The 19,512-nt window shown below is 45.1% G+C and overlaps 23 non-coding genes and 1 pseudogene across 23 annotated transcripts; all 24 read left to right on the top strand.

Moving 5' to 3' along the window:
- Window positions 1–661: 661 nt before the first annotated feature.
- On the top strand, window positions 662–777 carry LOC142507963 (5S ribosomal RNA). The gene has a single exon (XR_012806198.1). It is a non-coding gene; the product is annotated as a 5S ribosomal RNA (ribosomal RNA).
- A 678-nt stretch (window positions 778–1,455) lies between these two features.
- LOC142513209 (5S ribosomal RNA) lies at window positions 1,456–1,573 on the top strand. Its single transcript, XR_012809168.1, has one exon. It is a non-coding gene; the product is annotated as a 5S ribosomal RNA (ribosomal RNA).
- Window positions 1,574–2,255: 682 nt separating this feature from the next.
- LOC142514003 (5S ribosomal RNA) lies at window positions 2,256–2,373 on the top strand. Its single transcript, XR_012809919.1, has one exon. It is a non-coding gene; the product is annotated as a 5S ribosomal RNA (ribosomal RNA).
- Window positions 2,374–3,051: 678 nt separating this feature from the next.
- Window positions 3,052–3,170, top strand: LOC142506656 (5S ribosomal RNA). Its single transcript, XR_012804941.1, has one exon. It is a non-coding gene; the product is annotated as a 5S ribosomal RNA (ribosomal RNA).
- Window positions 3,171–3,850: 680 nt separating this feature from the next.
- LOC142513689 (5S ribosomal RNA) lies at window positions 3,851–3,969 on the top strand. The gene has a single exon (XR_012809621.1). It is a non-coding gene; the product is annotated as a 5S ribosomal RNA (ribosomal RNA).
- Window positions 3,970–4,648: 679 nt separating this feature from the next.
- LOC142508606 (5S ribosomal RNA) lies at window positions 4,649–4,767 on the top strand. The gene has a single exon (XR_012806813.1). It is a non-coding gene; the product is annotated as a 5S ribosomal RNA (ribosomal RNA).
- Window positions 4,768–5,448: 681 nt separating this feature from the next.
- LOC142506644 (5S ribosomal RNA) lies at window positions 5,449–5,567 on the top strand. The gene has a single exon (XR_012804930.1). It is a non-coding gene; the product is annotated as a 5S ribosomal RNA (ribosomal RNA).
- Window positions 5,568–6,250: 683 nt separating this feature from the next.
- Window positions 6,251–6,370, top strand: LOC142515117 (5S ribosomal RNA). Its single transcript, XR_012810977.1, has one exon. It is a non-coding gene; the product is annotated as a 5S ribosomal RNA (ribosomal RNA).
- Window positions 6,371–7,047: 677 nt separating this feature from the next.
- Window positions 7,048–7,166, top strand: LOC142509854 (5S ribosomal RNA). Its single transcript, XR_012808003.1, has one exon. It is a non-coding gene; the product is annotated as a 5S ribosomal RNA (ribosomal RNA).
- A 683-nt stretch (window positions 7,167–7,849) lies between these two features.
- LOC142513348 (5S ribosomal RNA) lies at window positions 7,850–7,968 on the top strand. The gene has a single exon (XR_012809300.1). It is a non-coding gene; the product is annotated as a 5S ribosomal RNA (ribosomal RNA).
- Window positions 7,969–8,650: 682 nt separating this feature from the next.
- Window positions 8,651–8,769, top strand: LOC142506633 (5S ribosomal RNA). The gene has a single exon (XR_012804919.1). It is a non-coding gene; the product is annotated as a 5S ribosomal RNA (ribosomal RNA).
- Window positions 8,770–9,451: 682 nt separating this feature from the next.
- Window positions 9,452–9,569, top strand: LOC142511956 (5S ribosomal RNA). The gene has a single exon (XR_012808792.1). It is a non-coding gene; the product is annotated as a 5S ribosomal RNA (ribosomal RNA).
- Window positions 9,570–10,244: 675 nt separating this feature from the next.
- LOC142509018 (5S ribosomal RNA) lies at window positions 10,245–10,363 on the top strand. Its single transcript, XR_012807211.1, has one exon. It is a non-coding gene; the product is annotated as a 5S ribosomal RNA (ribosomal RNA).
- A 684-nt stretch (window positions 10,364–11,047) lies between these two features.
- LOC142516324 (5S ribosomal RNA) lies at window positions 11,048–11,166 on the top strand. Its single transcript, XR_012812125.1, has one exon. It is a non-coding gene; the product is annotated as a 5S ribosomal RNA (ribosomal RNA).
- A 682-nt stretch (window positions 11,167–11,848) lies between these two features.
- LOC142508885 (5S ribosomal RNA) lies at window positions 11,849–11,962 on the top strand. The gene has a single exon (XR_012807084.1). It is a non-coding gene; the product is annotated as a 5S ribosomal RNA (ribosomal RNA).
- Window positions 11,963–12,641: 679 nt separating this feature from the next.
- LOC142513385 (5S ribosomal RNA) lies at window positions 12,642–12,760 on the top strand. The gene has a single exon (XR_012809334.1). It is a non-coding gene; the product is annotated as a 5S ribosomal RNA (ribosomal RNA).
- Window positions 12,761–13,440: 680 nt separating this feature from the next.
- LOC142506621 (5S ribosomal RNA) lies at window positions 13,441–13,559 on the top strand. The gene has a single exon (XR_012804908.1). It is a non-coding gene; the product is annotated as a 5S ribosomal RNA (ribosomal RNA).
- Window positions 13,560–14,232: 673 nt separating this feature from the next.
- On the top strand, window positions 14,233–14,351 carry LOC142509843 (5S ribosomal RNA). The gene has a single exon (XR_012807992.1). It is a non-coding gene; the product is annotated as a 5S ribosomal RNA (ribosomal RNA).
- A 679-nt stretch (window positions 14,352–15,030) lies between these two features.
- LOC142517229 (5S ribosomal RNA) lies at window positions 15,031–15,147 on the top strand. Its single transcript, XR_012812986.1, has one exon. It is a non-coding gene; the product is annotated as a 5S ribosomal RNA (ribosomal RNA).
- A 673-nt stretch (window positions 15,148–15,820) lies between these two features.
- Window positions 15,821–15,939, top strand: LOC142506610 (5S ribosomal RNA). The gene has a single exon (XR_012804897.1). It is a non-coding gene; the product is annotated as a 5S ribosomal RNA (ribosomal RNA).
- A 676-nt stretch (window positions 15,940–16,615) lies between these two features.
- On the top strand, window positions 16,616–16,732 carry LOC142513674 (5S ribosomal RNA). The gene has a single exon (XR_012809608.1). It is a non-coding gene; the product is annotated as a 5S ribosomal RNA (ribosomal RNA).
- Window positions 16,733–17,409: 677 nt separating this feature from the next.
- Window positions 17,410–17,522, top strand: LOC142509025 (5S ribosomal RNA; annotated as a pseudogene).
- Window positions 17,523–18,203: 681 nt separating this feature from the next.
- Window positions 18,204–18,320, top strand: LOC142514859 (5S ribosomal RNA). Its single transcript, XR_012810735.1, has one exon. It is a non-coding gene; the product is annotated as a 5S ribosomal RNA (ribosomal RNA).
- Window positions 18,321–19,000: 680 nt separating this feature from the next.
- On the top strand, window positions 19,001–19,119 carry LOC142506598 (5S ribosomal RNA). Its single transcript, XR_012804886.1, has one exon. It is a non-coding gene; the product is annotated as a 5S ribosomal RNA (ribosomal RNA).
- The last annotated feature ends 393 nt before the right edge of the window (window positions 19,120–19,512 follow it).

Raw genomic sequence — 19,512 nt, 5'->3', positions numbered from 1 at the left:
TTTCTATTTTTGATTACTTGTTGACAGACGATTTTCGCTCAAATCATCTGAATCTCGATCGGGACCAGATAAGACATGTGAAATGAAAGTAGCTCGGGCACTGCCGGATTTGGACAAAATTGTAGGCTAATTTGATTGTAAAACGGGCAAACGACGAGACTCATTACTACGCAATGAGCTGACGAGATTTTAGCCGAATTCCTTCTCTAAGACCCTCTAATTTGCGATTTACCGCTTCTGTTAAGCTTTCGTTTCTCGAGAAATCCGCTTAGGAAGTTCGAAATTCGATTCCGGTTCCATTTTATCGTATCCCAGGCATATAATAGCTTTACATTCGTTATTTCCTTCTTCTTATTTTTTTTCTATTTTCTTTCTGGGAACATTTATCGTTTTGTTGTCGTGAGCCGGTTCTGTGCGGAAGGGTATGACGCAGATTACTCCGGACGGTTAACTCATTAAAAACAATTATTTCGACTGTTTTATCCATAATTTACGTAAACGTCGCGACAGAGGTCTCCAGGGAGGTCACCCATCCTACTCTGCCATCGCGCCAGAACGCTTAACTTCATGTTATGATTGGGCGAGAGCAGTGCCGCGTGTTGTCCATCGCCCGCTCCCACACGTACTCGAGGGATATAAGAATAAACATCCCACTCAATGTCGGTGCGATCATACCAGCACTAATGCACCGGATCCCATCAGAACTCCGAAGTTAAGCGTGCTTGGAGAGCAGTACTAGGATGGGTGACCCCCTGGGAAGTCCTCGTGTTGCACCCTTTTTTCGTGTTTTTCTATTTTTGATTACTTGTTGACAGACGATTTTCGGCTCAAATCATCTGAATCTCGATCGGGACCAGATAACATGTGAAATGAAAGTAGCTCGGGCACTGCCGATTTGGACAAAATTGTAGGCTAATTTGATTGTAAACGGGCAAACGGACGAGACTCATTACTACGCAATGAGCTGACGAGATTTTAGCCGAATTCCTTCTCTAAGACCCTCTAATTTGCGATTTAAAGCTTCTGTTAAGCTTTCGTTTCCTCGAGAAATCCGCTTAGAAAGTTCGAAATTCGATTCCGGTTCCATTTTATCGTATCCCAGGCATAATAATAGCTTTACATTCGTTATTTCCTTCTTCTTATTTTTTTTTCTATTTTCTGGGAACATTTATCGATTTTTGTTGTCGTGAGCCGGTTCTGTGCGGAAGGGTATGACGCAGATTACTCCGGAGACGGTTAACTCATTAAAAAAAATTATTTCGACTGTTTTATCCATAATTTACGTAAACGGTCGCGACACGAGGTCTTCCCAGGGAGGTCACCCATCCTAGCTCTGCCATCGCGCCAGAACGCTTAACTTCATGGTTATGATTGGGCGAGAGCAGTGCCGCGTGTTGTCCATCGCCGCCCGCTCCACGTACTCGAGGGATATAAGATAACATCCCACTCAATGTCGGGTGCGATCATACCAGCACTAATGCACCGGATCCCATCAGAACTCCGAAGTTAAGCGTGCTTGGGCGAGAGCAGTACTAGGATGGGTGACCCCCTGGAAGTCCTCGTGTTGCACCCTTTTTCGTGTTTTTCTATTTTTATTACTTGTTGACAGACGATTTTCGGCTCAAATCATCTGAATCTCGATCGGGACCAGATAAGACATGTGAAATGAAAGTAGCTCGGCACTGCCGATTTGGACAAAATTGTAGGCTAATTTGATTGTAAACGGGCAAACGGACGAGACTCATTACTACGCAATGAGCTGACGAGATTTTAGCCGAATTCCTTCTCTAAGACCCTCTAATTTGCGATTTAACCGCTTCTGTTAAGCTTTCGTTTCCTCGAGAAATCCGCTTAGGAAGTTCGAAATTCGATTCCGGTTCCATTTTATCGTATCCCAGGCATAATAATAGCTTTACATTCGTTATTTCCTTCTTCTTATTTTTTTTTCTATTTTCTGGGAACATTTATCGATTTTTGTTGTCGTGAGCCGGTTCTGTGCGGAAGGGTATGACGCAGATTACTCCGGAGACGGTTAACTCATTAAAAACAATTATTTCGACTGTTTTATCCATAATTTACGTAAACGGTCGCGACACGAGGTCTTCCCAGGGAGGTCACCCATCCTAGCTCTGCCATCGCGCCAGAACGCTTAACTTCATGGTTATGATTGGGCGAGAGCAGTGCCGCGTGTTGTCCATCGCCGCCCGCTCCACACGTACTCGAGGGATATAAGAATAAACATCCCACTCAATGTCGGGTGCGATCTACCAGCACTAATGCACCGGATCCCATCAGAACTCCGAAGTTAAGCGTGCTTGGGCGAGAGCAGTACTAGGATGGGTGACCCCCTGGGAAGTCCTCGTGTTGCACCCTTTTTCGTGTTTTTCTATTTTGATTACTTGTTGACAGACGATTTTCGGCTCAAATCATCTGAATCTCGATCGGGACCAGATAAGACATGTGAAATGAAAGTAGCTCGGGCACTGCCGGATTTGGACAAAATTGTAGGCTAATTTGATTGTAAACGGCAAACGACGAGACTCATTACTACGCAATGAGCTGACGAGATTTTAGCCGAATTCCTTCTCTAAGACCCTCTAATTTGCGATTTACCGCTTCTGTTAAGCTTTCGTTTCCTCGAGAAATCCGCTTAGGAAGTTCGAAATTCGATTCCGGTTCCATTTTATCGTATCCCAGGCAATAATAGCTTTACATTCGTTATTTCCTTCTTCTTATTTTTTTTTCTATTTTCTGGGAACATTTATCGATTTTTGTTGTCGTGAGCCGGTTCTGTGCGGAAGGGTATGACGCAGATTACTCCGGAGACGGTTAACTCATTAAAAACAATTATTTCGACTGTTTTATCCATAATTTACGTAAACGTCGCGACACGAGGTCTTCCCAGGGAGGTCACCCATCCTAGCTCTGCCATCGCGCCAGAACGCTTAACTTCATGGTTATGATTGGGCGAGAGCAGTGCCGCGTGTTGTCCATCGCCGCCCGCTCCACACGTACTCGAGGGATATAAGAATAAACATCCCACTCAATGTCGGGTGCGATCATACCAGCACTAATGCACCGGATCCCATCAGAACTCCGAAGTTAAGCGTGCTTGGGCGAGAGCAGTACTAGGATGGGTGACCCCCTGGGAAGTCCTCGTGTTGCACCCTTTTTCGTGTTTTTCTATTTTTGATTACTTGTTGACAGAAGATTTTCGGCTCAAATCATCTGAATCTCGATCGGACCAGATAAGACATGTGAAATGAAAATAGCTCCGGCACTGCCGGATTTGGACAAAATTGTAGGCTAATTTGATTGTAAACGGGCAAACGGACGAGACTCATTACTACGCAATGAGCTGACGAGATTTTAGCCGAATTCCTTCTCTAAGACCCTCTAATTTGCGATTTAACCGCTTCTGTTAAGCTTTCGTTTCCTCGAGAAATCCGCTTAGGAAGTTCGAAATTCGATTCCGGTTCCATTTTATCGTATCCCAGGTAATAATAGCTTTACATTCGTTATTTCCTTCTTCTTATTTTTTTTTCTCTTTTCGGGGAACATTTATCGATTTTTGTTGTCGTGAGCCGGTTCTGTGCGGAAGGGTATGACGCAGATTACTCCGGAGACGGTTAACTCATTAAAAACAATTATTTCGACTGTTTTTCCATAATTTACGTAAACGTCGCGACACGAGGTCTTCCCAGGGAGGTCACCCATCCTAGCTCTGCCATCGCGCCAGAACGCTTAACTTCATGGTTATAATTGGGCGAGAGCAGTGCCGCGTGTTGTCCATCGCCGCCCGCTCCACACGTACTCGAGGGATATAAGAATAAACATCCCACTCAATGTCGGGTGCGATCATACCAGCACTAATGCACCGGATCCCATCAGAACTCCGAAGTTAAGCGTGCTTGGGCGAGAGCAGTACTAGGATGGGTGACCCCCTGGGAAGTCCTCGTGTTGCACCCCTTTTTCGTGTTTTTCTATTTTTGATTACTTGTTGACAGACGATTTTCGGCTCAAATCATCTGAATCTCGATCGGGACCAGATAAACATGTGAAATGAAAGTAGCTCGGGCACTGCCGGATTTGGACAAATTGTAGGCTAATTTGATTGTAAACGGCAAACGGACGAGACTCATTACTACGCAATGAGCTGACGAGATTTTAGCCGAATTCCTTCTCTAAGACCCTCTAATTTGCGATTTACCGCTTCTGTTAAGCTTTCGTTTCCTCGAGAAATCCGCTTAGGAAGTTCGAAATTCGATTCCGGTTCCATTTTATCGTATCCCAGGCATAATAATAGCTTTACATTCGTTATTTCCTTCTTCTTATTTTTTTTCTATTTTCTGGGAACATTTATCGATTTTTGTTGTCGTGAGCCGGTTCTGTGCGGAAGGGTATGACGCAGATTACTCCGGAGACGGTTAACTCATTAAAACAATTATTTCGACTGTTTTATCCATAATTTACGTAAACGGTCGCGACACGAGGTCTTCCCAGGGAGGTCACCCATCCTAGCTCTGCCATCGCGCCAGAACGCTTAACTTCATGGTTATGATTGGGCGAGAGCAGTGCCGCGTGTTGTCCATCGCCGCCCGCTCCACACGTACTCGAGGGATATAAGAATAACATCCCACTCAATGTCGGGTGCGATCATACCAGCACTAATGCACCGGATTCCATCAGAACTCCGAAGTTAAGCGTGCTTGGGCGAGAGCAGTACTAGGATGGGTGACCCCCTGGGAAGTCCTCGTGTTGCACCCTTTTTCGTGTTTTTCTATTTTTGATTACTTGTTGACAGACGATTTTCGGCTCAAATCATCTGAATCTCGATCGGGACCAGATAAGACATGTGAAATGAAAGTAGCTCGGGCACTGCCGGATTTGGACAAAATTGTAGGCTAATTTGATTGTAAACGGGCAAACGGACGAGACTCATTACTACGCAATGAGCTGACGAGATTTTAGCCGAATTCCTTCTCTAAGACCCTCTAATTTGCGATTTACCGCTTCTGTTAAGCTTTCGTTTCCTCGAGAAATCCGCTTAGGAAGTTCGAAATTCGATTCCGGTTCCATTTTATCGTATCCCAGGCATAATAGCTTTACATTCGTTATTTCCTTCTTCTTATTTTTTTTTCTATTTTCTGGGAACATTTATCGATTTTTGTTGTCGTGAGCCGGTTCTGTGCGGAAGGGTATGACGCAGATTACTCCGGAGACGGTTAACTCATTAAAAACAATTATTTCGACTGTTTTATCCATAATTTACGTAAACGGTCGCGACACGAGGTCTTCCCAGGGAGGTCACCCATCCTAGCTCTGCCATCGCGCCAGAACGCTTAACTTCATGGTTATGATTGGGCGAGCGCAGTGCCGCGTGTTGTCCATCGCCGCCCGCTCCACACGTACTCGAGGGATATAAGAATATACATCCCACTCAATGTCGGGTGCGATCATACCAGCACTAATGCACCGGATCCCATCAGAACTCCGAAGTTAAGCGTGCTTGGGCGAGAGCAGTACTAGGATGGGTGACCCCCTGGGAAGTCCTCGTGTTGCACCCTTTTTCGTGTTTTTCTATTTTTGATTACTTGTTGACAGACGATTTTCGGCTCAAATCATCTGAATCTCGATCGGGACCAGATAAGACATGTGAAATGAAAGTAGCTCGGGCACTGCCGGATTTGGACAAAATTGTAGGCTAATTTGATTGTAAACGGGCAAACGGACGAGACTCATTACTACGCAATGAGCTGACGAGATTTTAGCCGAATTCCTTCTCTAAGACCCTCTAATTTGCGATTTACCGCTTCTGTTAAGCTTTCGTTTCCTCGAGAAATCCGCTTAGGAAGTTCGAAATTCGATTCCGGTTCCATTTTATCGTATCCCAGGCATAATAATAGCTTTACATTCGTTATTTCCTTCTTCTTATTTTTTTTCTATTTTCTGGGAACATTTATCGATTTTTGTTGTCGTGAGCCGGTTCTGTGCGGAAGGGTATGACGCAGATTACTCCGGAGACGGTTAACTCATTAAAAACAATTATTTCGACTGTTTTATCCATAATTTACGTAAACGGTCGCGACACGAGGTCTTTCCAGGGAGGTCACCCATCCTAGCTCTTCCATCGCGCCAGAACGCTTAACTTCATGGTTATGATTGGGCGAGAGCAGTGCCGCGTGTTGTCCATCGCCGCCCGCTCCACACGTACTCGAGGGATATAAGAATAAACATCCCACTCAATGTCGGGTGCGATCATACCAGCACTAATGCACCGGATCCCATCAGAACTCCAAAGTTAAGCGTGCTTGGGCGAGAGCAGTACTAGGATGGGTGACCCCCTGGGGAAGTCCTCGTGTTGCACTTTTTTTCGTGTTTTTCTATTTTTGATTACTTGTTGACAGACGATTTTCGGCTCAAATCTTCTGAATCTCGATCGGGACCAGATAAGACATGTGAAATGAAAGTAGCTCGGGCACTGCCGGATTTGGACAAAATTGTAGGCTAATTTGATTGTAAACGGGCAAACGGACGAGACTCATTACTACGCAATGAGCTGACGAGATTTTAGCCGAATTCCTTCTCTAAGACCCTCTAATTTGCGATTTACCGCTTCTGTTAAGCTTTCGTTTCCTCGAGAAATCCGCTTAGGAAGTTCGAAATTCGATTCCGGTTCCATTTTATCGTATCCCAGGCATAATAATAGCTTTACATTCGTTATTTCCTTCTTCTTATTTTTTTTTCTATTTTCTGGGAACATTTATCGATTTTTGTTGTCGTGAGCCGGTTCTGTGCGGAAGGGTATGACGCAGATTACTCCGGAGACGGTTAACTCATTAAAAACAATTATTTCGACTGTTTTATCCATAATTTACGTAAACGGTCGCGACACGAGGTCTTCCCAGGGAGGTCACCCATCCCTCTGCCATCGCGCCAGAACGCTTAACTTCATGGTTATGATTGGGCGAGAGTGCCGCGTGTTGTCCATCGCCGCCCGCTCCACACGTACTCGAGGGATATAAGAATAAACATCCCACTCAATGTCGGTGCGATCATACCAGCACTAATGCACCGGATCCCATCAGAACTCCGAAGTTAAGCGTGCTTGGGCGAGAGCAGTACTAGGATGGGTGACCCCCTGGGAAGTCCTCGTGTTGCACCCTTTTTCGTGTTTTTCTATTTTTGATTACTTGTTGACAGACGATTTTCGGCTCAAATCATCTGAATCTCGATCGGGACCAGATAAGACATGTGAAATGAAAGTAGCTCGGGCACTGCCGGATTTGGACAAAATTGTAGGCTAATTTGATTGTAAACGGGCAAACGGACGAGACTCATTACTACGCAATGAGCTGACGAGATTTTAGCCGAATTCCTTCTCTAAGACCCTCTAATTTGCGATTTACCGCTTCTGTTAAGCTTTCGTTTCCTCGAGAAATCCGCTTAGGAAGTTCGAAATTCGATTCCGGTTCCATTTTATCGTATCCCAGGCATAATAATAGCTTTACATTCGTTATTTCCTTCTTCTTATTTTTTTTCTATTTTCTGGGAACATTTATCGATTTTTGTTGTCGTGAGCCGGTTCTGTGCGGAAGGGTATGACGCAGATTACTCCGGAGACGGTTAACTCATTAAAAACAATTATTTCGACTGTTTTATCCATAATTTACGTAAACGGTCGCGACACGAGGTCTTCCCAGGGAGGTCACCCATCCACGCTCTGCCATCGCGCCAGAACGCTTAACTTCATGGTTATGATTGGGCGAGAGCAGTGCCGCGTGTTGTCCATCGCCGCCCGCTCCACACGTACTCGAGGGATATAAGGATAAACATCCCACTCAATGTCGGGTGCGATCATACCAGCACTAATGAACCGGATCCCATCAGAACTCCGAAGTTAAGCGTGCTTGGGCGAGAGTAGTTCTAGGATGGGTGACCCCCTGGGAAGTCCTCGTGTTGCACCCTTTTTCGTGTTTTTCTATTTTTGATTACTTGTTGACAGACGATTTTCGGCTCAAATCATCTGAATCTCGATCGGGACCAGATAAGACATGTGAAATGAAAGTAGCTCGGGCACTGCCGGATTTGGACAAAATTGTAGGCTAATTTGATTGTAAACGGGCAAACGGACGAGACTCATTACTACGCAATGAGCTGACGAGATTTTAGCCGAATTCCTTCTCTAAGACCCTCTAATTTGCGATTTACCGCTTCTGTTAAGCTTTCGTTTCCTCGAGAAATCCGCTTAGGAAGTTCGAAATTCGATTCCGGTTCCATTTTATCGTATCCCAGGCATAATAATAGCTTTACATTCGTTATTTCCTTCTTCTTATTTTTTTTCTATTTTCTGGGAACATTTATCGATTTTTGTTGTCGTGAGCCGGTTCTGTGCGGAAGGGTATGACGCAGATTACTCCGGAGACGGTTAACTCATTAAAAACAATTATTTCGACTGTTTTATCCATAATTTACGTAAACGGTCGCGACACGAGGTCTTCCCAGGGAGGTCACCCATCCTAGCTCTGCCATCGCGCCAGAACGCTTAACTTCATGGTTATGATTGGGCAGAGCAGTGCCGCGTGTTGTCCATCGCCGCCCGCTCCACACGTACTCGAGGGATATAAGAATAAACATCCCACTCAATGTCGGGTGCGATCATACCAGCACTAATGCACCGGATCCCATCAGAACTCCGAAGTTAAGCGTGCTTGGGCGAGAGCAGTACTAGGATGGGTGACCCCCTGGGAAGTCCTCGTGTTGCACCCTTTTCGTGTTTTTCTATTTTTGATTACTTGTTGACAGACGATTTTCGGCTCAAATCATCTGAATCTCGATCGGGACCAGATAAGACATGTGAAATGAAAGTAGCTCGGGCACTGCCGGATTTGGACAAAATTGTAGGCTAATTTGATTGTAAACGGGCAAACGGACGAGACTCATTACTACGCAATGAGCTGACGAGATTTTAGCCGAATTCCTTCTCTAAGACCCTCTAATTTGCGATTTACCGCTTCTGTTAAGCTTTCGTTTCCTCGAGAAATCCGCTTAGGAAGTTCGAAATTCGATTCCGGTTCCATTTTATCGTATCCCAGGCATAATAATAGCTTTACATTCGTTATTTCCTTCTTCTTATTTTTTTTTCTATTTTCTGGGAACATTTATCGATTTTTGTTGTCGTGAGCCGGTTCTGTGCGGAAGGGTATGACGCAGATTACTCCGGAGACGGTTAACTCATTAAAAACAATTATTTCGACTGTTTTATCCATAATTTACGTAAACGGTCGCGACACGAGGTCTTCCCAGGGAGGTCACCCATCCTACTCTGCCATCGCGCCAGAACGCTTAACTTCATGGTTATGATTGGGCGAGAGCAGTGCCGCGTGTTGTCCATCGCCGCCCGCTCCACACGTACTCGAGGGATATAAGAATAAACATCCCACTCAATGTCGGGTGCGATCATACCAGCACTAATGCACCGGATCCCATCAGAACTCCGAAGTTAAGCGTGCTTGGGCGAGAGCAGTACTAGGATGGGTGACCCCTGGGAAGTCCTCGTGTTGCACCCTTTTCGTGTTTTTCTATTTTTGATTACTTGTTGACAGACGATTTTCGGCTCAAATCATCTGAATCTCGATCGGGACCAGATAAGACATGTGAAATGAAAGTAGCTCGGGCACTGCCGGATTTGGACAAAATTGTAGGCTAATTTGATTGTAAACGGGCAAACGGACGAGACTCGTTACTACGCAATGAGCTGGCGAGATTTTAGCCGAATTCCTTCTCTAAGACCATCTAATTTGCGATTTACCGCTTCTGTTAAGCTTTCGTTTTCTCGAGAAATCCGCTTAGGAAGTTCGAAATTCGATTCCGGTTCCATTTTATCGTATCCCAGGCATAATAGCTTTACATTCGTTATTTTCCTTCTTCTTATTTTTTTTTCTATTTTCTGGGAACATTTATCGATTTTTGTTGTCGTGAGCCGGTTCTGTGCGGAAGGGTATGACGCAGATTACTCCGGACGGTTAACTCATTAAAACAATTATTTCGACTGTTTTATCCATAATTTACGTAAACGTCGCGACACGAGGTCTTCCCAGGGAGGTCACCCATCCTACCTGCCATCGCGCCAGAACGCTTAACTTCATGGTTATGATTGGGCGAGAGCAGTGCCGCGTGTTGTCCATCGCCGCCCGCTCCACACGTACTCGAGGGATATAAGAATAAACATCCCACTCAATGTCGGGTGCGATCATACCAGCACTAATGCACCGGATCCCATCAGAACTCCGAAGTTAAGCGTGCTTGGGCGAGAGCAGTATTAGGATGGGTGACCCCCTGGGAAGTCCTCGTGTTGCACCCTTTTTCGTGTTTTTCTATTTTTGATTACTTGTTGACAGACGATTTTCGGCTCAAATCATCTGAATCTCGATCGGGACCAGATAAGACATGTGAAATGAAAGTAGCTCGGGCACTGCCGGATTTGGACAAAATTGTAGGCTAATTTTATTGTAAACGGGCAAACGGACGAGACTCATTACTACGCAATGAGCTGACGAGATTTTAGCCGAATTCCTTCTCTAAGACCCTCTAATTTGCGATTTACCGCTTCTGTTAAGCTTTCATTTCCTCGAGAAATCCGCTTAGGAAGTTCGAAATTCGATTCCGGTTCCATTTTATCGTATCCCAGGCATAATAATAGCTTTACATTCGTTATTTCCTTCTTCTTATTTTTTTTTCCTATTTTCTGGGAACATTTATCGATTTTTGTTGTCGTGAGCCGGTTCTGTGCGGAAGGGTATGACGCAGATTACTCCGGAGACGGTTAACTAAATTAAAACAATTATTTCGACTGTTTTATCCATAATTTACGTAAACGGTCGCGACACGAGGTCTTCCCAGGGAGGTCACCCATCCTACTCTGCCATCGCGCCAGAACGCTTAACTTCATGGTTATGATTGGGCGAGAGCAGTGCCGCGTGTTGTCCATCGCCGCCCGCTCCACACGTACTCGAGGGATATAAGAATAAACATCCCACTCAATGTCGGGTGCGATCATACCAGCACTAATGCACCGGATCCCATCAGAACTCCGAAGTTAAGCGTGCTTGGGCGAGAGGCAGTACTAGGATGGTTGACCCCTGGGAAGTCCTCGTGTTGCACCCTTTTTCGTGTTTTTCTATTTTTGATTACTTGTTGACAGACGATTTTCGGCTCAAATCATCTGAATCTCGATCGGGACCAGATAAGACATGTGAAATGAAAGTAGCTCGGGCACTGCCGGATTTGGACAAAATTGTAGGCTAATTTGATTGTAAACGGGCAAACGGACGAGACTCATTACTACGCAATGAGCTGACGAGATTTTAGCCGAATTCCTTCTCTAAGACCCTCTAATTTGCGATTTACCGCTTCTGTTAAGCTTTCGTTTCCTCGAGAAATCCGCTTAGGAAGTTCGAAATTCGATTCCGGTTCCATTTTATCGTATCCCAGGCATAATAATAGCTTTACATTCGTTATTTCCTTCTTCTTATTTTTTTTTCTATTTTCTGGGAACATTTATCGATTTTTGTTGTCGTGAGCCGGTTCTGTGCGGAAGGGTATGACGCAGATTACTCCGGACGGTTAACTCATTAAAAACAATTATTTCGACTGTTTTATCCATAATTTACGTAAACGGTCGCGACACGAGGTCTTCCCAGGGAGGTCACCCATCCTAGCTCTGCCATCGCGCCAGAACGCTTAACTTCATGGTTATGATTGGGCGAGAGCAGTGCCGCGTGTTGTCCATCGCCGCCCGCTCCACACGTACTCGAGGGATATAAGAATAAACATCCCACTCAATGTCGGGTGCGATCCAGCACTAATGCACCGGATCCCATCAGAACTCCGAAGTTAAGCGTGCTTGGGCAGAGCAGTACTAGGATGGGTGACCCCCTGGGAAGTCCTCGTGTTGCACCCTTTTTCGTGTTTTTCTATTTTTGATTACTTGTTGACAGACGATTTTCGGCTCAAATCATCTGAATCTCGATCGGGACCAGATAAGACATGTGAAATGAAAGTAGCTCGGGCACTGCCGGATTTGGACAAAATTGTAGGCTAATTTGATTGTAAACGGGCAAACGGACGAGACTCATTACTACGCAATGAGCTGACGAGATTTTAGCCGAATTCCTTCTCTAAGACCCTCTAATTTGCGATTTACCGCTTCTGTTAAGCTTTCGTTTCCTCGAGAAATCCGCTTAGGAAGTTCGAAATTCGATTCCGGTTCCATTTTATCGTATCCCAGGCATAATAATAGCTTTACATTCGTTATTTCCTTCTTCTTATTTTTTTTTCTATTTTCTGGGAACATTTATCGATTTTTGTTGTCGTGAGCCGGTTCTGTGCGGAAGGGTATGACGCAGATTACTCCGGAGACGGTTAACTCATTAAAAACAATTATTTCGACTGTTTTATCCATAATTTACGTAAACGTCGCGACACGAGGTCTTCCCAGGGAGGTCACCCATCCTACCTGCCATCGCGCCAGAACGCTTAACTTCATGGTTATGATTGGGCGAGAGCAGTGCCGCGTGTTGTCCATCGCCGCCCGCTCCACACGTACTCGAGGGATATAAGAATAAATCCCACTCAATGTCGGGTGCGATCATACCAGCACTAATGCACCGGATCCCATCATAACTCCGAAGTTAAGCGTGCTTGGGCGAGAGCAGTACTAGGATGGGTGACCACCTGGGAAGTCCTCGTGTTGCACCCTTTTTCGTGTTTTTCTATTTTTGATTACTTGTTGACAGACGATTTTCGGCTCAAATCATCTGAATCTCGATCGGGACCAGATAAGACATGTGAAATGAAAGTAGCTCGGGCACTGCCGGATTTGGACAAAATTGTAGGCTAATTTGATTGTAAACGGGCAAACGGACGAGACTCATTACTACGCAATGAGCTGACGAGATTTTAGCCGAATTCCTTCTCTAAGACCCTCTAATTTGCGATTTACCGCTCTGTTAAGCTTTCGTTTCCTCGAGAAATCCGCTTAGGAAGTTCGAAATTCGATTCCGGTTCCATTTTATCGTATCCCAGGCATAATAATAGCTTTACATTCGTTATTTCCTTCTTCTTATTTTTTTTTCTATTTTCTGGGAACATTTATCGATTTTTGTTGTCGTGAGCCGGTTCTGTGCGGAAGGGTATGACGCAGATTACTCCGGAGACGGTTAACTCATTAAAACAATTATTTCGACTGTTTTATCCATAATTTACGTAAACGGTCGCGACACGAGGTCTTCCCAGGGAGGTCACCCATCCTACCTGCCATCGCGCCAGAACGCTTAACTTCATGGTTATGATTGGGCGAGAGCAGTGCCGCGTGTTGTCCATCGCCGCCCGCTCCACACGTACTCGAGGGATATAAGAATAAACATCCCACTCAATGTCGGGTGCGATCATACCAGCACTAATGCACCGGATCCCATCAGAACTCCGAAGTTAAGCGTGCTTGGGCGAGAGCAGTACTAGGATGGGTGACCCCCTGGGAAGTCCTCGTGTTGCACCCTTTTTCGTGTTTTTCTATTTTTGATTACTTGTTGACAGACGATTTTCGGCTCAAATCATCTGAATCTCGATCGGGACCAGATAAGACATGTGAAATGAAAGTAGCTCGGGCACTGCCGGATTTGGACAAAATTGTAGGCTAATTTGATTGTAAACGGGCAAACGGACGAGACTCATTACTACGCAATGAGCTGACGAGATTTTAGCCGAATTCCTTCTCTAAGACCCTCTAATTTGCGATTTACCGCTTCTGTTAAGCTTTCGTTTCCTCGAGAAATCCGCTTAGGAAGTTCGAAATTCGATTCCGGTTCCATTTTATCGTATCCCAGGCATAATAATAGCTTTACATTCGTTATTTCCTTCTTCTTATTTTTTTTCTATTTTCTGGGAACATTTATCGATTTTTGTTGTCGTGAGCCGGTTCTGTGCGGAAGGGTATGACGCAGATTACTCCGGAGGGTTAACTCATTAAAAACAATTATTTCGACTGTTTTATCCATAATTTACGTAAACGTCGCGACACGAGGTCTTCCCAGGGAGGTCACCCATCCTACCTCTGCCATCGCGCCAGAACGCTTAACTTCATGGTTATGATTGGGCGAGAGTGCCGCGTGTCCATCGCCGCCCGCTCCACACGTACTCGAGGGATATAAGAATAAACATCCCACTCAATGTCGGTGCGATCATACCAGCACTAATGCACCGGATCCCATCAGAACTCCGAAGTTAAGCGTGCTTGGGCGAGAGCAGTACTAGGATGGGTGACCCCCTGGGAAGTCCTCGTGTTGCACCCTTTTTGTGTTTTTCTATTTTTGATTACTTGTTGACAGACGATTTTCGGCTCAAATCATCTGAATCTCGATCGGGACCAGATAAGACATGTGAAATGAAAGTAGCTCGGGCACTGCCGGATTTGGACAAAATTGTAGGCTAATTTGATTGTAAACGGGCAAACGGACGAGACTCATTACTACGCAATGAGCTGACGAGATTTTAGCCGAATTCCTTCTCTAAGACCCTCTAATTTGCGATTTACCTTCTGTTAAGCTTTCGTTTCCTCGAGAAATCCGCTTAGGAAGTTCGAAATTCGATTCCGGTTCCATTTTATCGTATCCCAGGCATAATAATAGCTTTACATTCGTTATTTCCTTCTTCTTATTTTTTTTCTATTTTCTGGGAACATTTATCGATTTTTGTTGTCGTGAGCCGGTTCTGTGCGGAAGGGTATGACGCAGATTACTCCGGAGACGGTTAACTCATTAAAAACAATTATTTCGACTGTTTTATCCATAATTTACGTAAACGGTCGCGACACGAGGTCTTCCCAGGGAGGTCACCCATCCTACTCTGCCATCGCGCCAGAACGCTTAACTTCATGGTTATGATTGGGCGAGAGCAGTGCCGCGTGTTGTCCATCGCCGCCCGCTCCACACGTACTCGAGGGATATAAGAATAAACATCCCACTCAATGTCGGGTGCGATCATACCACACTAATGCACCGGATCCCATCAGAACTCCGAAGTTAAGCGTGCTTGGGCGAGAGCAGTACTAGGATGGGTGACCCCTGGGAAGTCCTCGTGTTGCACCCTTTTCGTGTTTTTCTATTTTTGATTACTTGTTGACAGACGATTTTCGGCTCAAATCATCTGAATCTCGATCGGGACCAGATAAGACATGTGAAATGAAAGTAGCTCGGGCACTGCCGGATTTGGACAAAATTGTAGGCTAATTTGATTGTAAACGGGCAAACGGACGAGACTCATTACTACGCAATGAGCTGACGAGATTTTAGCCGAATTCCTTCTCTAAGACCCTCTAATTTGCGATTTACCGCTTCTGTTAAGCTTTCGTTTCCTCGAGAAATCCGCTTAGGAAGTTCGAAATTCGATTCCGGTTCCATTTTCGTATCCCAGGCATAATAATAGCTTTACATTCGTTATTTCCTTCTTCTTATTTTTTTTTCTATTTTCTGGGAACATTTATCGATTTTTGTTGTCGTGAGCCGGTTCTGTGCGGAAGGGTCGCAGATTACTCCGGAGACGGTTAACTCATTAAAAACAATTATTTCGACTGTTTTATCCATAATTTACGTAAACGGTCGCGACACGAGGTCTTCCCAGGGAGGTCACCCATCTACTCTGCCATCGCGCCAGAACGCTTAACTTCATGGTTATGATTGGGCGAGAAGTGCCGCGTGTTGTCCATCGCCGCCCGCTCCACACGTGCTCGAGGGATATAAGAATAAACATCCCACTCAATGTCGGGTGCGATCATACCAGCACTAATGCACCGGATCCCATCAGAACTCCGAAGTTAAGCGTGCTTGGGCGAGAGCAGTACTAGGATGGGTGACCCCCTGGGAAGTCCTCGTGTTGCACCCTTTTTCGTGTTTTTCTATTTTTGATTACTTGTTGACAGACGATTTTCGGCTCAAATCATCTGAATCTCGATCGGGACCAGATAAACATGTGAAATGAAAGTAGCTCGGGCACTGCCGGATTTGGACAAAATTGTAGGCTAATTTGATTGTAAACGGGCAAACGGACGAGACTCATTACTACGCAATGAGCTGACGAGATTTTAGCCGAATTCCTTCTCTAAGACCCTCTAATTTGCGATTTACCGCTTCTGTTAAGCTTTCGTTTCCTCGAGAAATCCGCTTAGGAAGTTCGAAATTCGATTCCGGTTCCATTTTATCGTATCCCAGGCATAATAATAGCTTTACATTCGTTATTTCCTTCTTCTTATTTTTTTTCTATTTTCTGGGAACATTTATCGATTTTTGTTGTCGTGAGCCGGTTCTGTGCGGAAGGGTATGACGCAGATTACTCCGGAGATTAACTCATTAAAAACAATTATTTCGACTGTTTTATCCATAATTTACGTAAACGGTCGCGACACGAGGTCTTCCCAGGGAGGTCACCCATCCTACTCTGCCATCGCGCCAGAACGCTTAACTTCATGGTTATGATTGGGCGAGAGCAGTGCCGCGTGTTGTCCATCGCCGCCCTCCACACGTACTCGAGGGATATAAGAATAAACATCCCACTCAATGTCGGGTGCGATCATACCAGCACTAATGCACCGGATCCCATCAGAACTCCGAAGTTAAGCGTGCTTGGGCGAGAGCAGTACTAGGATGGGTGACCCCCTGGGAAGTCCGTGTTGCACCCTTTTCGTGTTTTTCTATTTTGATTACTTGTTGACAGACGATTTTCGGCTCAAATCATCTGAATCTCGATCGGGACCAGATAAGACATGTGAAATGAAAGTAGCTCGGGCACTGCCGGATTTGGACAAAATTGTAGGCTAATTTGATTGTAAACGGGCAAACGGACGAGACTCATTACTACGCAATGAGCTGACGAGATTTTAGCCGAATTCCTTCTCTAAGACCCTCTAATTTGCGATTTACCGCTTCTGTTAAGCTTTCATTTCCTCGAGAAATCCGCTTAGGAAGTTCGAAATTCGATTCCGGTTCCATTTTATCGTATCCCAGGCATAATAATAGCTTTACATTCGTTATTTCCTTCTTCTTATTTTTTTTTCTATTTTCTGGGAACATTTATCGATTTTTGTTGTCGTGAGCCGGTTCTGTGCGGAAGGGTATGACGCAGATTACTCCGGAGACGGTTAACTCATTAAAAACAATTATTTCGACTGTTTTATCCATAATTTACGTAAACGGTCGCGACACGAGGTCTTCCCAGGGAGGTCACCCATCCTACTCTGCCATCGCGCCAGAACGCTTAACTTCATGGTTATGATTGGGCGAGAGCAGTGCCGCGTGTTGTCGCCGCCCGCTCCACACGTACTCGAGGGATATAAGAATAAACATCCCACTCAATGTCGGGTGCGATCATACCAGCACTAATGCACCGGATCCCATCAGAACTCCGAAGTTAAGCGTGCTTGGGCGAGAGCTAGGATGGGTGACCCCTGGGAAGTCCTCGTGTTGCACCCTTTTCGTGTTTTTCTATTTTTGATTACTTGTTGACAGACGATTTTCGGCTCAAATCATCTGAATCTCGATCGGGACCAGATAAGACATGTGAAATGAAAGTAGCTCGGGCACTGCCGGATTTGGACAAAATTGTAGGCTAATTTGATTGTAAACGGGCAAACGGACGAGACTCATTACTACGCAATGAGCTGACGAGATTTTAGCCGAATTCCTTCTCTAAGACCCTCTAATTTGCGATTTACCGCTTCTGTTAAGCTTTCGTTTCCTCGAGAAATCCGCTTAGGAAGTTCGAAATTCGATTCCGGTTCCATTTTATCGTATCCCAGGCATAATAATAGCTTTACATTCGTTATTTCCTTCTTCTTATTTTTTTTCTATTTTCTGGGAACATTTATCGATTTTTGTTGTCGTGAGCCGGTTCTGTGCGGAAGGGTATGACGCAGATTACTCCGGAGACGGTTAACTCATTAAAAACAATTATTTCGACTGTTTTATCCATAATTTACGTAAACGTCGCGACACGAGGTCTTCCCAGGGAGGTCACCCATCCTAGCTCTGCCATCGCGCCAGAACGCTTAACTTCATGGTTATGATTGGGCGAGAGCAGTGCCGCGTGTTGTCCATCGCCGCCCGCTCCACACGTACTCGAGGGATATAAGAATAAACATCCCACTCAATGTCGGGTGCGATCATACCAGCACTAATGCACCGGATCCCATCAGAACTCCGAAGTTAAGCGTGCTTGGGCGAGAGCAGTACTAGGATGGTGACCCCTGGGAAGTCCTCGTGTTGCACCCTTTTGTTTTTTCTATTTTTGATTACTTGTTGACAGACGATTTTCGGCTCAAATCATCTGAATCTCGATCGGGACCAGATAAGACATGTGAAATGAAAGTAGCTCGGGCACTGCCGGATTTGGACAAAATTGTAGGCTAATTTGATTGTAAACGGGCAAACGGACGAGACTCATTACTACGCAATGAGCTGACGAGATTTTAGCCGAATTCCTTCTCTAAGACCCTCTAATTTGCGATTTACCGCTTCTGTTAAGCTTTCGTTTCCTCGAGAAATCCGCTTAGGAAGTTCGAAATTCGATTCCGGTTCCATTTTATCGTATCCCAGGCATAATAATAGCTTTACATTCGTTATTTCCTTCTTCTTATTTTTTTTCTATTTTCTGGGAACATTTATCGATTTTTGTTGTCGTGAGCCGGTTCTGTGCGGAAGGGTATGACGCAGATTACTCCGGAGACGGTTAACTCATTAAAAACAATTATTTCGACTGTTTTATCCATAATTTACGTAAACGGTCGCGACACGAGGTCTTCCCAGGGAGGTCACCCATCCTAGCTCTGCCATCGCGCCAGAACGCTTAACTTCATGGTTATGATTGGGCGAGAGCAGTGCCGCGTGTTGTCCATCGCCGCCCGCTCCACACGTACTCGAGGGATATAAGAATAAACATCCCACTCAATGTCGGGTGCGATCATACCAGCACTAATGCACCGGATCCCATCAGAACTCCGAAGTTAAGCGTGCTTGGGCGAGAGCAGTACTAGGATGGGTGACCCCCTGGGAAGTCCTCGTGTTGCACCCTTTTTCGTGTTTTTCTATTTTTGATTACTTGTTGACAGACGATTTTCGGCTCAAATCATCTGAATCTCGATCGGGACCAGATAAGATGTGAAATGAAAGTAGCTCGGGCACTGCCGGATTTGGACAAAATTGTAGGCTAATTTGATTGTAAACGGGCAAACGGACGAGACTCATTACTACGCAATGAGCTGACGAGATTTTAGCCGAATTCCTTCTCTAAGACCCTCTAATTTGCGATTTACCGCTTCTGTTAAGCTTTCGTTTCCTCGAGAAATCCGCTTAGGAAGTTCAATATTCGATTCCGGTTCCATTTTATCGTATCCCAGGCATAATAATAGCTTTACATCGTTATTTACCCCTAGGTGTCCTCGTGTTTCACCCCTTTTCGTGTTGT

This window comes from Primulina tabacum, chromosome 10, assembly GCF_025594145.1.
Source record: "Primulina tabacum isolate GXHZ01 chromosome 10, ASM2559414v2, whole genome shotgun sequence".
NCBI classification, from domain to species: domain Eukaryota; kingdom Viridiplantae; phylum Streptophyta; class Magnoliopsida; order Lamiales; family Gesneriaceae; genus Primulina; species Primulina tabacum.
This window is presented reverse-complemented; position numbering and strand designations above follow the sequence as displayed.